This window comes from Sitophilus oryzae, unplaced genomic scaffold (assembly GCF_002938485.1).
Source record: "Sitophilus oryzae breed Bouriz unplaced genomic scaffold, Soryzae_2.0 scaffold_1499_pilon_pilon, whole genome shotgun sequence".
NCBI classification, from domain to species: Eukaryota; Metazoa; Arthropoda; class Insecta; order Coleoptera; family Curculionidae; genus Sitophilus; species Sitophilus oryzae.
The window spans coordinates 3,762,684-3,776,827 of record NW_022146168.1 but is presented as its reverse complement, the minus strand read 5'-3'; the positions used below and the strand labels follow the sequence as shown (position 1 = coordinate 3,776,827).

Here is a 14,144-nt window from a genome sequence, read left to right as displayed (position 1 = left end):
CAAAGTAATTTATTTTATTTTACAAAGAAATAAGTTGCTACAACTGGAACGCATAGCAGGAAATTAGCATATTTAAAATTTGACTGACAAGTGATTACTTCAAAATATTGTGAAAAAAACTGTAACTGAAAAAATGTAATCCAGTTATTTTATTAAATAAGAAACGGTATGTGTTAATACAAAACAAACAAGAACAAGACACCACACACCAAAAAAATATAAAAAAGAACTATTTCTTACTTTCAAGCTTTATTAAACTTCCCGCATTTATGATTATATTTATCAATATAACTTATGTACAAATACAAATTTGTAATATTCCGCAGAAATAATTAAAACAACATAAATAAAACAAACTATTTTATTAATAATAACACTTACCAAATTTTATACCTTAAAGGTTGATTAATTAACTTTAATCTTAATTTCTTTAAACCAGTACCTTTTGACATTATTTTTCTGGAGTACTAAAATCCATTATTTACCGATCGTGTGATGTCGATATTTTACAGCTACTCCAGTTTTTAGTATGTGTTTAGTATGGTCCTTCTACCATATTCGAGATGCACTTATCTACGACAAGATGGTGTACGAACTTTATTGATGGTAACTTTATTTTTATTGGTGTATCTGTATAAGACTTTCTGCCTCGGCAGCGAGTACTAACCATAAACTGTGCTCTGGGTCTACAGTTAATTTTCACTCGATTTTTCCTCCACTTGACTTCAAAAGACACAAAACACACGTAATAACACGAATCAAAATGCATCATCTTCCAAAACGCAGGGTATTTGACAAAAGTTGTCACCAAATTATAACCTATAATTTGCCAAGACTTTGACAAGCGTCAAAAATCTAAAGGCGAGTTCATACGCATCGGCGTCCGTTTGTCGTTCATCGTTCCGTCAAACCAATAAAATTGAAATACGATCTGTCATTTTTGAAATAAACCAATAAAACTGGTTAAAAACAACAAGAGACGACGCATGACGGATTTATATTTAAACCCATCCATAGTTAACTTAAAAATTATTAGAAACTTTTTTTAGTAAAATAAATAGATTGGTATGGGACGTCATCTGCTTTTCTTCTGTCATCGTCTGTCGAAATCTTACCTGAGAAAAAAAAACAGAGTATATCGTATACGTATTTAGCAAACCGAGTAGATTGAACCACCTTTTATAATGATAACTCGGTAAAAATAAAAAGCAGTTCAAATTAAGTTTAAAAATTAATACTTATTCTTATTAATTGCTGTTTAAAAATTATACATTCTTATATTATTTAAATTAATATATATATTAGTTTTTTTCACTTACTTTTAAAAAGTATGCATATAATATAAACCTCTATAAAAATGTAGCTTAAAAACTTTATTTATATATAGTAATTTGTAGTAGTTTATTTATATATGTCTATATAAATGATTGTTGATAAGATCAGTAAATTGCTCTCTTGGTATATCATTAATAGTTTACGTTTCTTAAAATGGTCAAATCAAACAAAAGCAGTAATATAATAGGAAAATTAACAAATAATCCATTAAAATGGTATTATTTTCTACTCAATGCTCTAGAATCGTTTACTAGGCTGCCATGTTTGGGTGCCTTGTCGCATTCCTGGGATGTCGTTTATAGACGAGTTTATAATTATATACACGCTTAAAGAACATTAATTGTTAATTATACTTGTAAGTGTAGCTAATTTACCATTTATTAGTTCTCTAGAAAAAATAAGAAAAACACAGTTTTTATTATAAGTACAAAATTGTTGGGTTATAATTTTTGTATTTTTAGAAAAAAAAATACATACTTATATGTACATTCGTTAAAACAATCGTGATTGGAAAACTATCGTAATTCACTGGAGATTTATAATTCTATTATTGAATAATAATCTACAAGAATCTGTCATATAGCAGCTAATTGAGTTTTAATATTTATTTTTTATAATTTTTAATTACTGCTGAATCAATGAATTAACGCTGAATAACACCGATCTAATGTCTACTAACTCTAAGGATGTAACCTTTATACTATTTGTAACATAGTACCACGACATCCTGAGGGATAATTGATTACCGAATTTTAAAAAAATGTATTTGTAATTATGTTTACTGGAAGGCGCTTAGTAGTATAATAAATTTTAGTTTGATTTTTAGTAACTAGCAAATCTTCAGCGTCAAATTTTACTATATTTTATTTGATTTTGTACTAATTGTTTTTAGTTTATTTGATATTATTTGGATATTCTTTTTATTTTAGTGATACATATTATGGAATTATTCTTACAACGATACGTTAAGACTTGTGAATTTGATTTAGCCGTCTAACATTATACAAATTTAACTTTGTTCTCTTTTCAATATTTGGTATTAGTTTTTGACAAGTTTTATGTCAATTTTTATTAAATGACGTCAATACCTCGCCAAAGTTATCCTCGAATGTAATTTCCCAGCCGTCTTTGACACCGTTTTTCCATCGTATAGTATTTGGTACTTAATATAAACGCGGTTGTTTAACTATGCTCTATAACTAATGGAAAACCACGAACTTGTTTAAATGATTCACTAAACTAATTTGTGTTTTTTTGTTGTTTCAGGTAAGAACAGGCAAACAAGGATCATTTAAATAATCCAATGTAGATAATAAAATGAAAATCAGTAAGTAAAGTTGACATCCACAGAATCATAAACATTCAGTTATATCTTTATTTTCGCAAAAACACGAACAAAATACGATTCACTAAGAAATGTTTTCGTGCCATGTAAAAGTGTGTAAAAGGCTTAGGACTAATAAGACATATAAAAAGACGTGGATCTTCCAAAAATTATCATATCAAAATTTATGTCAGCGTACGTATTGCCATTCTCGCCACTAAAGAATGAAGATAATATAGAAGTTATAAATAAAAAAGGCTTTATCTTGTTGGAATTGTCTTTGCAGTTAATTTAAATTTAATTCAAATATTATTTTAGCAATTGCTATTTTTAAATTTATTGTAATTCGATACTTGTTGTTTGTTCAAATACATCAATGAGTGTACAAGTATAAATAGTTCAATTTTAATTCTAGAAGATAACAGATTTTAATCACTTTTAGAAGTTATTTATGTTTATTTAGCCTCTTAAAAGGATCTACTCATAACTACTTTGAAGTATCGCTGCGATCCTCGTCCAGTGGCGTTCTTTTAAATCTGCAACTTCTTTAAGTTATTAATGGTGGTTGTTACCCAATTGAGAGTTCAAATCCTAAATTTATTAATACAAAACCATACTAGAATGAAATAGTTTTAATTTTGCGAAGACTTTATATCTAGGGTTCAATATTTGAATATTGCGAACTCTTTCTGACTTTATTATATTTCTTTCCTGATAATTTTATCCAGTAAAGCTTCATTTAGAATAAGTACTCTCTAATTCAAATCATTATCAAATACCCGTTCTGTAATCAAATAGATAAGAACAGATGGTGTAGGAAATATTGCATGGAGGTTTAAAGTCATGGAACAACTTTTTAAGGTCACGGAAACAGTTATGTATCTGGTATTTGAATATGTAACTTCCATTAATAGATATACTCACACTAAACCAAATTATTTAACATGGCCAGCAAACCCAGCTTGAGTGAAATCATGACTCCATGTCATTATTTCTACCACTGTCCAAGTTTCTAAGAACTTTGAGTTTCAAATCTATCACTGAAGCGTTTCTAACCAGAAACCAGCAAACCAAGAGATGCATATTCTGTTTACTTAAAACAATTCCATCATCTACACAGCTCTCCATCTCCGATATCAGTCAAAATCCAAAGTTTGCGACACGTCCCGCACACTGAGTGATGACCGGCACACCCGCGCTGGTGTTTCCTTCCCGCACCCCATTCACGCCGCTGCCTTCAGTCAACCACCGGTGCACCACGAAGAACCCGGCGAACTTGAAACATCGTTCCGCCGCAAAACCGCATGGCAAACCGAGTGATTACTCCACGAGATCACCCGCCACGGATGGTTTCTCCAGGTTCTGAGTTCCGCTCGTTACCGCTGCACCGGAGCAGTTTAACGCCTTTAGAACCAGCCATGGCGCCCGCCTGATTGCTGAGCTTTTTATCCTCTTCCATCCCTTTGCGGTCCGCCACCAGAACCTCATCCTCTGGCTTCAGCCCGTTCAGCTTCAGTACCTTCACCCCGAGAATGGTTAGCCACCACCTGTCGCTGTCTGCCGGTGAGATTACTACTCCGACAGTTCTTTCCTCGTGATAAGTTGTTGCATCTTTCGATAGCGTAGATTTCATGACAGTATGCTGGGTAATAGAAAGTCACGGTTCTGGCGAATTTTCGCCCACTCATCCTCCTGTTCACTGGCTTCCTGGAAGACCTGCATACCCAGTGAGCTGGTAGGGTAACAAATTCATTTCTATAATGCGCGAAGCCCTGTTCGAATCAGTTCCTTAGAAGTCACGCCGAGCGGATTTAGGAAACAAGCAATACGATATACATCTAATATATAAATTTAAAGCCACAGCTTGGCTACTCTGAATATTTAAAACAATGAACTGAATTTAAGATGCAACTGAAAGTAGATATGAGACTAGGTTGTGCCACGATTTTACAACCAAGTGATATAAGAATCAAAGAAAAAAATTATCTTTTTTTGAAAAAAATTATTTTTTAATTCTTTTAAGATAATTAAAAACACATACAACCCTAAATTCTCTTCACCTCAGAACACCAACACCTATTTTGCAATGTTTAATTTTTTATACCTTACCTCCTAAAATGGCCAACTGGTTTTGATTTTAAACTCATGGCTGTATAATCAGTGGGTCTGAGGATCTAGAAATTCGATTTAGTGTCTAAAAAATATTTTTTTTAATTTTTTGGAATTTTTTATTTCTAGATTTTTTTTTTTTTTTTTTTTTTTTTTAAATTAATATATTAAATCTTTGGCAAAAACATTCCTTTAGTTTCAATACTAAATATATATTTTTTTCTAAATTAATCAACCGCCTCAATAGGGATGTTTTCAATTTTTGCCACCTTACGCCTCCTGAAACGGCCCTGACTGGGTCTTGACTGAAATGATGGAATTTTGAGAGAGATATATATATATATATATTAGGCATATACAGGCATTCTAGGTCCAGAGGAAGCCATTATCTATTTTTGAAGGCACTCTCACAAGGCACTAGTATGAATAAAATAATAAAAAAAAAAAAAAAAAAAATCTGGTGATGTTTGAATTGGTGGTATATAGCTTAATCATGTCCAGTCAAATATATAAACACACCAGGTACCTAGTGTCACTGGGGTAAGGGATGGCAGAACCAAAGTCCACCGGGCCAATTCTGGTGGGCAGGCTACCTGCTAGGACTAACTTAATCTGACAGATCAAGTCTGCTCTGATTTGGCCTGTGACAGGCTTGGTCCGCCAATGGCTTGGCCTGCTACAGACTTGGTCCGGCACACAAACACAAAGTTCTTATCCGCAGACCAAGTCTGCAGGCCAAATCTTCTGGTGTAGGACGCTAATAAGCAAATTTAATTGTAGAATAGGACTGCAGAAAAACAACCTTATTAGTACCTTTATTTAAATCATTTAATAAAAATAATTCCTACAAATGGGCTATAAAATATAAAGACAATACAATATTAATCACAAAAATAGAGACATGTTTTATTAGGGTTTTAAAATGACACTTTTCGTAAGGAGGGCTGTACTGCTTCATACAGAAGGAGGCACAAAAAGTAATTTTTTTTTTTTTTTTTGTACTTATTTTTCCAGTCAGCCACAAATAATTTTTTTTTAAACAATTCCTCTAAACGTCTCCAAAGTCAGATATAAAAAGATTTGTGCACAATACCTTGTATTAATCATATATCGAGAAACCACTACCTCCCTTGAATTTGACACTTCTATGTCAGTTTCTAATAATATATACAGAAATTCTTAGACATGCTTTAAGCGTAAAAAGGTTTTACCTTTACATCTAGGCAAAATACCTTTTTATACTTCAATAATCACGTCACAAAAACTAATACTTGGGTGACGTGTGTGAAAAAATAGTATATTGTTTTATTAGAATAAAATGACACCCTTTTTGCAGATTGAATCGTTTACATGGTGCTAAGGCAATAAAAGTCATTTTAATTTGAATAGAACATGCTATTTTAGAAAACGTTGGCTAGACAATTTTTAAACAATTTCAAACGTTCCAAATAATACATAAAAGATTTGATGTGCATAATTATACTTGTAATACCTTGTATATACCTATATCGAGAAACCAGTATGTTTATGAATTTGAGACTTTAGAAGCCAGTTTTAATATTATATTTCTAACTGCTTGGGCATTAAAGTGTTTTAATTTTATGCCTAGGTAGTAAAATTACTTTTATAAATATATCAGTCACGTTGTAAAAACTAATACTTCTTTTGACGTTTGAAAAAAAAATATATTTTTATACCACAAAATATTATTGTCCCTTAAATAATACTAACTTATTATAACTAGACTGTATACTTCTACTTTTGTCAAACAGACTTTTGTTATAATGATGAATGCATGAAGCTGTGTATATATATATAGAAGAAAATTAATTCTATTTTTTTTTTTTTTTTATTAATTTTCAATATTTTGTTCTGTATGGTTGAAAAAAAAAAAAAAAAAAAGTTTTTTTTACCAATTATTATTTTAAAACTCTACATTTATTTTTAGGTCAGATACCAGTTTCAAACCGTTAAAAATATCTGAAGAATTTTTTCTGTTGTTAAACAAACATACATAACATCTCAGATGGATAAAAAGAGGTAATTATCCGTCTCTTTGATTAATAAAGGACGTTAAGCTAATCTGTACCAAGTCACCTGAAAGTGAATAGACATTGCATCCTCTACTTTTAAAATTTTACCCATTTTTTTGAATTCCCAAAGCCAGCAATGTATGTTATGGCCTCTTTAAATCTCTGATATACATTTATATTTATGTTTAAAGTATAAAATATCATTTCACTGTCCTCAACTTCAATTATTTCTTCGGTTACTTCTGAAATGCGTTCTTTACCACATGTTTTATTAATTACCTCATAAGGAGTTAAAATTGGAATTGCTTCCAACGGAATGCAATTCCCTTTAAATGAATATCTCAATTCAAGATGGACCATCATTTTTTTAATAAATAAAAAAAAAATTTTAAAATTGTTTTATTGGATGATGATTGTTGTAACCACCCAGAGATCTAATCTGCCCAAAAAATAATTCAATGTGATCTTGACTTATTTTGTAGGTAGGGAAATACAACAGTAAATTATTCTCATAAATTAGATTTTATAAAGAAACCTATATTTTTATATAAATAAGTTTTTTTATTTTTAAAATTTTGATACTTCTGCACAATAGTTTGTCATCCATTAATCTTAATGATTTTAAATAATCTATAATTCATAAAAAGTATTCCTATTTTTTCAAAGTTTTTTTTTTTTAATTTGTTTTTTTGAAATCAAGTTGGTGCAAATTTCTACCGTTTAATATATCACAAAGTTGTTTATATAGCGTATGAATTTTACTGTGGGTTCATAATCTTTAAACTGTTCAAGTTTTAAAACTTCATTGCAATATTCCAAAGAATGTGCTACTGATTGGCTAAATAGTTATATTATTTAACCTTCTTTTTTTGGTTGCTATAAAATATATGTGATTTTGATTTATTAATAAGTGCAAACCCCTTTCCGACCTTAGTGCCATGGCTAAATCTGAAGTTGCAAAATCCCATTTCATTGTTCCAGTCTGTTAGCCCATATAAATTCTTTTTCACCAATGTATTCTAATTAATTTTACCTATAGATATGAGCAAAACTGCAATTTTCTCCAATCGCAATTGAAACAAAAAAAAATGTTGAATTAATATTTTTATAACTAAAATTACAACCCAGTTGTTTAGCCAAAGTAATATTGTTACTAGCCCCATCAAAAGTGATAGACACCAAGTGGATACCCGATTCATTTAGTAATTTTAGGCACTGTATTAGTAAATTATGTTTCTGTAAACCATTTAATGAGTCAATTAAGAAGTATCCCAGAGGAAGCTTCCAAGATTCGTTGACACAAACTAGCATAAATACCAGTGCTTCTTTTGCTACTGTATTAGAGTCAGTTTCTAGCTGAATACCATAATCTACAAATACGTAGTATCGAACTCCATCAAATTCTACATGTTTGCGAATTGCCATTTCATCTATTACTAAACTACATATAATTGTGCGATTGGCATGTTCTACCTTTTTTTTTAATAATTGAAACACCTCTAATGTAAAACCAGCTCCCCCATTTACATTTTTATACCCATCTCGATATTGTTTGATAGAGTTAATAATTAAAAGTGTTCCTGACAAAATTATGTTTTTACAGAATAAAATGTAACGTAAGGGAAAAAGCTTTTAAATTATTTCCATATATTTGCAGCTCTTTAGTTATTTGCCTCTGTAAAAATTCTTCGTTAGGACCTATTTGTGCTAAAGTTTCCAAAGTTTCGGGAGTTACCTTACCACATAATGATTTGATGACATCAGAAAGAGTGGCTGACTTCTTTTTGTAATGCCGGAGACTGGCTCTAAGACGTTTAATTTTTCTTCTCGAGCTGTGGATTTTAGCTATTCAATTTCATTTCTCGTGGCGTAGTATCCTGAAAAAGTATATTGATGTTTAGTAAACACATTACTAGCAAAGCGTAGAAATAACACATTTATGAACCAAATACCATTGCCGTAGTTTAAAACATGGTAAGCATTATGACAAATCCATATAATAGATCGTCTTTATGCAACCGGACAAAATATAAAATAAATTCTGTTATTTTAATTAACAAATAAAAATGCTTAAAGACATTCAGGTAGGGATGTAAAAAAGGTAATTTATTTTTTGTGACATGACATTGTCATTTATGTGTCATTTACGGTCATTTATGGTCATTTGGCACTTAGAAAATGTAAAGTAAAGTAAAGATAAAGATAACACAAACAAATCAAATAAAACTATCTGAGTGGTCTCTACGTTCACCAAATGTTTCTAAAGCGCAGTCAGGCATTTTTAAAATAAAATAATACTTAAAAAAATGAAACAAAACACAGCTATAACACACTGAGTAACTAAGGTACATTTGTTTTCAAAGAAAAATGGAATAAAGAGATATATACTACAATTCTCAGTTTTAAAATTAGGTGAACAAAAGTCAATGACAAGAGCAACAGCAAAAATAAATGACAAGAGTGTCAGTAAAATAATGACAAGAGTGTCATCATAAAAATAAATGATGTGACCTGGGCTATTTACTAAGGACTACTAAGCATGACGTTTCGCCAGGTAATCTAGGGGTTTTCAAAGAAAAAATGAAATAAAGAGATAAATATCATAAATTTATCCAATCGAGGAACAGCAAATAAAATGACAAGAGGTCATAGCAAATGAATGACGTGACCGTCATTTTCATTTTGACCGTAACATGACAAATGTCAGGAAAATTTGGGAAATATTTAGTTTTTATAATTTGCCTTAAACGACTTAAATGAATATAATTACCCTCAAGACAAAATTACTAATTTTATTATTAAAATATAAACTTTTTATTTTTTTTTTTTTTTTTTTTTATATAAAAACAGTTCTTTATCAACAATGTTTTCTTATTTAGTTCATCCAGGTATTCTGCATACTAGAAGCAAAGTTTACAGAATAAAAAAAAAAAAAAAAAAAAAAAAATAAAGTATATATTTTAATTTTGTAAACTTATTAACTGACATTTTTCAAAACATCATATGCCTCAAAATAATCAGCTTCTGAGATATAATTATTATATTAAGAATTAGTAAATTAAAATAAAGCTTAGTTTGGATATGAAGACCACTGTTATTTTATATAAAAAAATTATACGAAGAATGTCAATGATCATCATTTCCAAGTTCACTTTCGCCATTTCCTTTTCTTGATTATACAGTAGTACTGTATTACAGTTGAGGGTTTGGTTGGTTATTTTGCAGCACTGTATGTTTAAACGGTTTTCGATCCAGCATACTTTGATATTGATAGTTCAAAATGAGCCACATATAGACCTCAATTCCAATATATTCCCTTTAAGATCTCTTACTCCAAATTATTATGATTGTAAAACCAGACTTCACTGCAATATCCTTGGCAAATGGATGAGTGGTGAAGCTTCAAATCTTTCTTAAAGTATGTCTAAGTTCGATGGTCTATATGGTAGTTCTAGATTGTCCCTAAAAACACCTAGAAGAGTGGATACAGAATCATCTAAACTTAATAAGCAGAGACACTCTTGCATTGTATTTGCATGTTCAGAACAAAAGGAATCAGTGGTCTTTCTAGATAGGTCACATTCAATTTGCAGTAATGACATGTGAAGTGTTACTCTACTTGTACTAGAAATAATTTTAAATAAAAAATTGATCAAAAATAAAATGTAGTGGTCACGTAAACCACTACTTCTCAAAAAATTTAGATACGACAATTTGACTTACCTGCTCATGGTACAAAGAAAATATAATAAAGTATAATAATAAAGTATTGTGACAAAGGCTAAATTATAAAAATATATATATTTTATAATGAACTAGCAGTTTTTTTAAATTCCCTGTTTATTAATATTTCATAATACTTTGAAATACAGTACATTCTGTAAATTAGCACTTTACTCAATATAGTGGTGCTTTAAATGTAATGAAAAGAGTGATTTTTCATTATCAAATGAATCTTCTTTAAAATGCAAATGACACACTGAGAATATTTAAAATATCATCTTTGTTTAAACCAAAGTTGATTTACATCTCTACTACATCCTCATTATTTTAGGGAAATCTAAAATAACCAGGTATAGGGTTGATATGCAGTAAAGTTTTTAAAATAAAAGGCCAGGATAAGATAGTGTAAGTAAAATCTATAGATTAGATATACAGACATTAATAACTAAAATAATTTCTAATTTATTATATTTTTTTTTTTTTTTTTTTGTTTAAGTGCAAACCTAGATTATGTATTAGGATGTATTGCAGGAAATTATTCTCTTAATCTAGAAAACTGTAAATGATTTTCCTGCAATTATCAATTTGGATTCCATTAATTTAATAAAAATTGAAACGTACTAAATGCTGTCCTGTACAAAGTTAAAAACAGAAAACAAATATCATTTTGCTTACTCTTTAAATTATCAAATTTCATATTACTTACCGAAATAAATGCACACTGGGTCTTGAATCGATAGTAATTGGCACCCCATTATAAATACAGTTTCTTTACAAATACACTTAGGGTATTTTAAACAATAGTAAGTCCAAATTAAACACAAACAAAGCCACTAGAACGACTGTAAACACACAGCTGACACAACGAAAATGTATAAGTAGGGCTAGAGTCGGTTGACAGCTCATCGGCCCCAGTCGGCGCGTTATTCAAACAAAATAAATAAGTATTCCCATTGGTCCGAGCGCTTGGAATCCTGGAGTGGGAAACTGGCAGGATGCGCAGTGGTCTTTGCTACATCTTTAACTTCATAAATCTATGAGTAACCATACTATATATGGCCCATCTGCTGAGTACCGCTTTTTTCTTTCAATTCTTTTATTGTCCAATATTACAATGACGTATTTAAAGTTGTACATTCTGGATACCGTCTTCAAGGCTGGGAGTCGAAGGAGGAAATTTTTTTGAGGAGGTTCCAAGGTCCCAGGATGACAATTTTCCTGGATACCATTTCCGTCAATGACCATTCAAATCATAGGTATATTTTTTTTCAAAAAAAAAATGATTAAAAATATTTTTTCAGAACCCTTGCAATTTTACAAATTAGGCTATTTTATAATAGAGAATTTAAATTTAAAAAAAAATTTATTATAACTCTTCAGTTTCCAAAATTTTGGGTTATTTTGTACATTGAAATATGACAGCCCCAACAGTTTTCTAACAAGTTGTTAAAGAAGTTAAAACAGATTCTTATAGATCATTTTATGCGGTATCCGGTGGCTTAATTACTCTTTTCTATGTTTTCAATTTTGAAATATTGACCAATGTTTAGTTATTTTATGAACCTATTTATTTGTCAAAAGTCCCATACATTTGCCAAAACAATTAAAAAGCGGTATAGAAAAGATCAGAGAATAAGAGATTGAGAGTAACCACTTAAATGCAGAGACAGGCGTGTCATTGGGCGTAAAGGCCAGTGGTTCAACATTCCACCTTTGAGTCAACACCCGACTTCCATCCACGAATTGACGTTCATCGAATCGCGACGATTTAGGTGTCAGACGATCGGATAAGATTGTAAATAACAAACCGATTTTACCATTTTGCGGTACTTTTCTGGAATAAAGCAGTGTTAATATCGAAGATTGGACTCAATTTGCAGGAGTATATTTATTCGCAGCAAATAAGAACTTCCTACTTATTGACGTAGCTTTTAACAGCTAAAGGTTTATTATGGGTTCGTTATCTGTTCTGTTTACTTATTTGATTGATTGGGGAGCTTAACTTTATCTAGCAATATATCGTGGAATAATAAAGAAGGTTATATTTAAATTTGCACACATCAAAATTAGAACCGTGTGGCCATTAAACGCATTCAATTATCTGGTACATAGGTATCCGTTCTGTATTCCGGAAACTGGCAGCATATTCTGCAGATGTAAATAAAGCCCTCCAACAAATAAAAAAAAAAATCTTAAAATGCTTAGTTTCAGAGATGGGTATAGAAGTTTCATTTTTATTTTGACTGAGCTCAACATTTCTGTAGCAACGTCAATATTTGGATAAAATCTGGTGTCTTGAGTTTTTAACATGAGAAACTCGATTTCGATGTTGGATTTCAATACGTTAGGTTATTTCCATCTGCAGAATATGCTGCCGAAGTTTCCGGACTACAGTTCGAACCACCCTGTATATCAAAAAAAAATATAAAAAAAAAAAAAAAAAAAAATAATTGAATTAAAATTTATGAATATGCTTTTGGGATATGCATATAATTATTTTTAACCGATGCATCTATTAATGTCGTTATTAATTTTTTTATTTATTACTTTGTGTTTAAATTAAATTGTATTGTGAAAAGACTTCTATATTATACATTTTTGTAGAATGATGTGATTCAATAGTACTTTTGTCGTAAATCAATTAAAATTCTCATTATTTTATTTTGAAGCTAAAGACTTTTCAAGGTTTCTAATAATTTTTTCAAAAATACCACATTGTGTCTAATAGCTTTTCATGAATATTTTAGAATTAGCGTCCAGGTACAATAAAAGAATGTAATGTACATGGTTATCCAACAGTAGAGGACGCCCGAAAGATTCTGAAGATTCCATGGACTCCTGGAATCTTCACCAAGATCACCAATAAAGAAGTGTTACGGAGATTGAATACAACGCCAGTCAACATAGTGAAATACCGGAAGTTTGAATATCTAGGTCAAATAATGAGAAATCTAGCGAGATACGAGCTACTGCTCTTCAAAAATGGAAGGAAAAACAACCCAGAACGAAGAAGAATTTCTTGGCTCGCCAATCCTAGAGCCTGGTCCGGAAAAACATCTACCTAATTGTTCCATAGCCAAAATGATTCCAGCAATGTTCTAGCTACACCAAGATGATGGCCAACTAAAATTCATTATTAATGAGGAACCAAGGAAAAATATTAGGTAACTGGCAAAGAGAAATCGCATTTAGTTTTAAAAATGGCTCATACGCTAGAGGATGGGCAGCATACAACTAGGGCCACCAATTTTCATTTTTGAAATAGAGGTATTTTGAAAATACTGGAAAATTTCAAAACAATTATCCCTTTTTTAACCATTTTGTCTGCTGGTTTGAAATAAAGTTGAAGTTGATTTAACATTGGCTCGCCACCATTCTTGTTTTGACTGAATTGGATTTTAGTCAACATGACATGTCGTGTAGTACGTAATAAGCTTAATAAGCCATTAATTGTACCGTTATTACTTTTGTTATCTGTCACTAGATAGTGCCGCTCTGAAATTTCAAATACAGCTGTTTTTAAAAAATCATGGCTTCGTCGCGACTTTACATCAGATTTTTTGAAATTTGCAGGAATGTTAAAATCTGTGCGGAGCAATACGTAACTGGAATGCCACCAA

The 14,144-nt window shown here is 30.7% G+C and overlaps 1 protein-coding gene across 1 annotated transcript in view; it reads left to right on the top strand.

The window, feature by feature from the left end:
- Positions 1-14,144, top strand: part of LOC115877955 (death-associated protein kinase related-like) — a 188,483-nt gene that overhangs the window by 12,592 nt on the left and 161,747 nt on the right. The window lies entirely within an intron of this gene.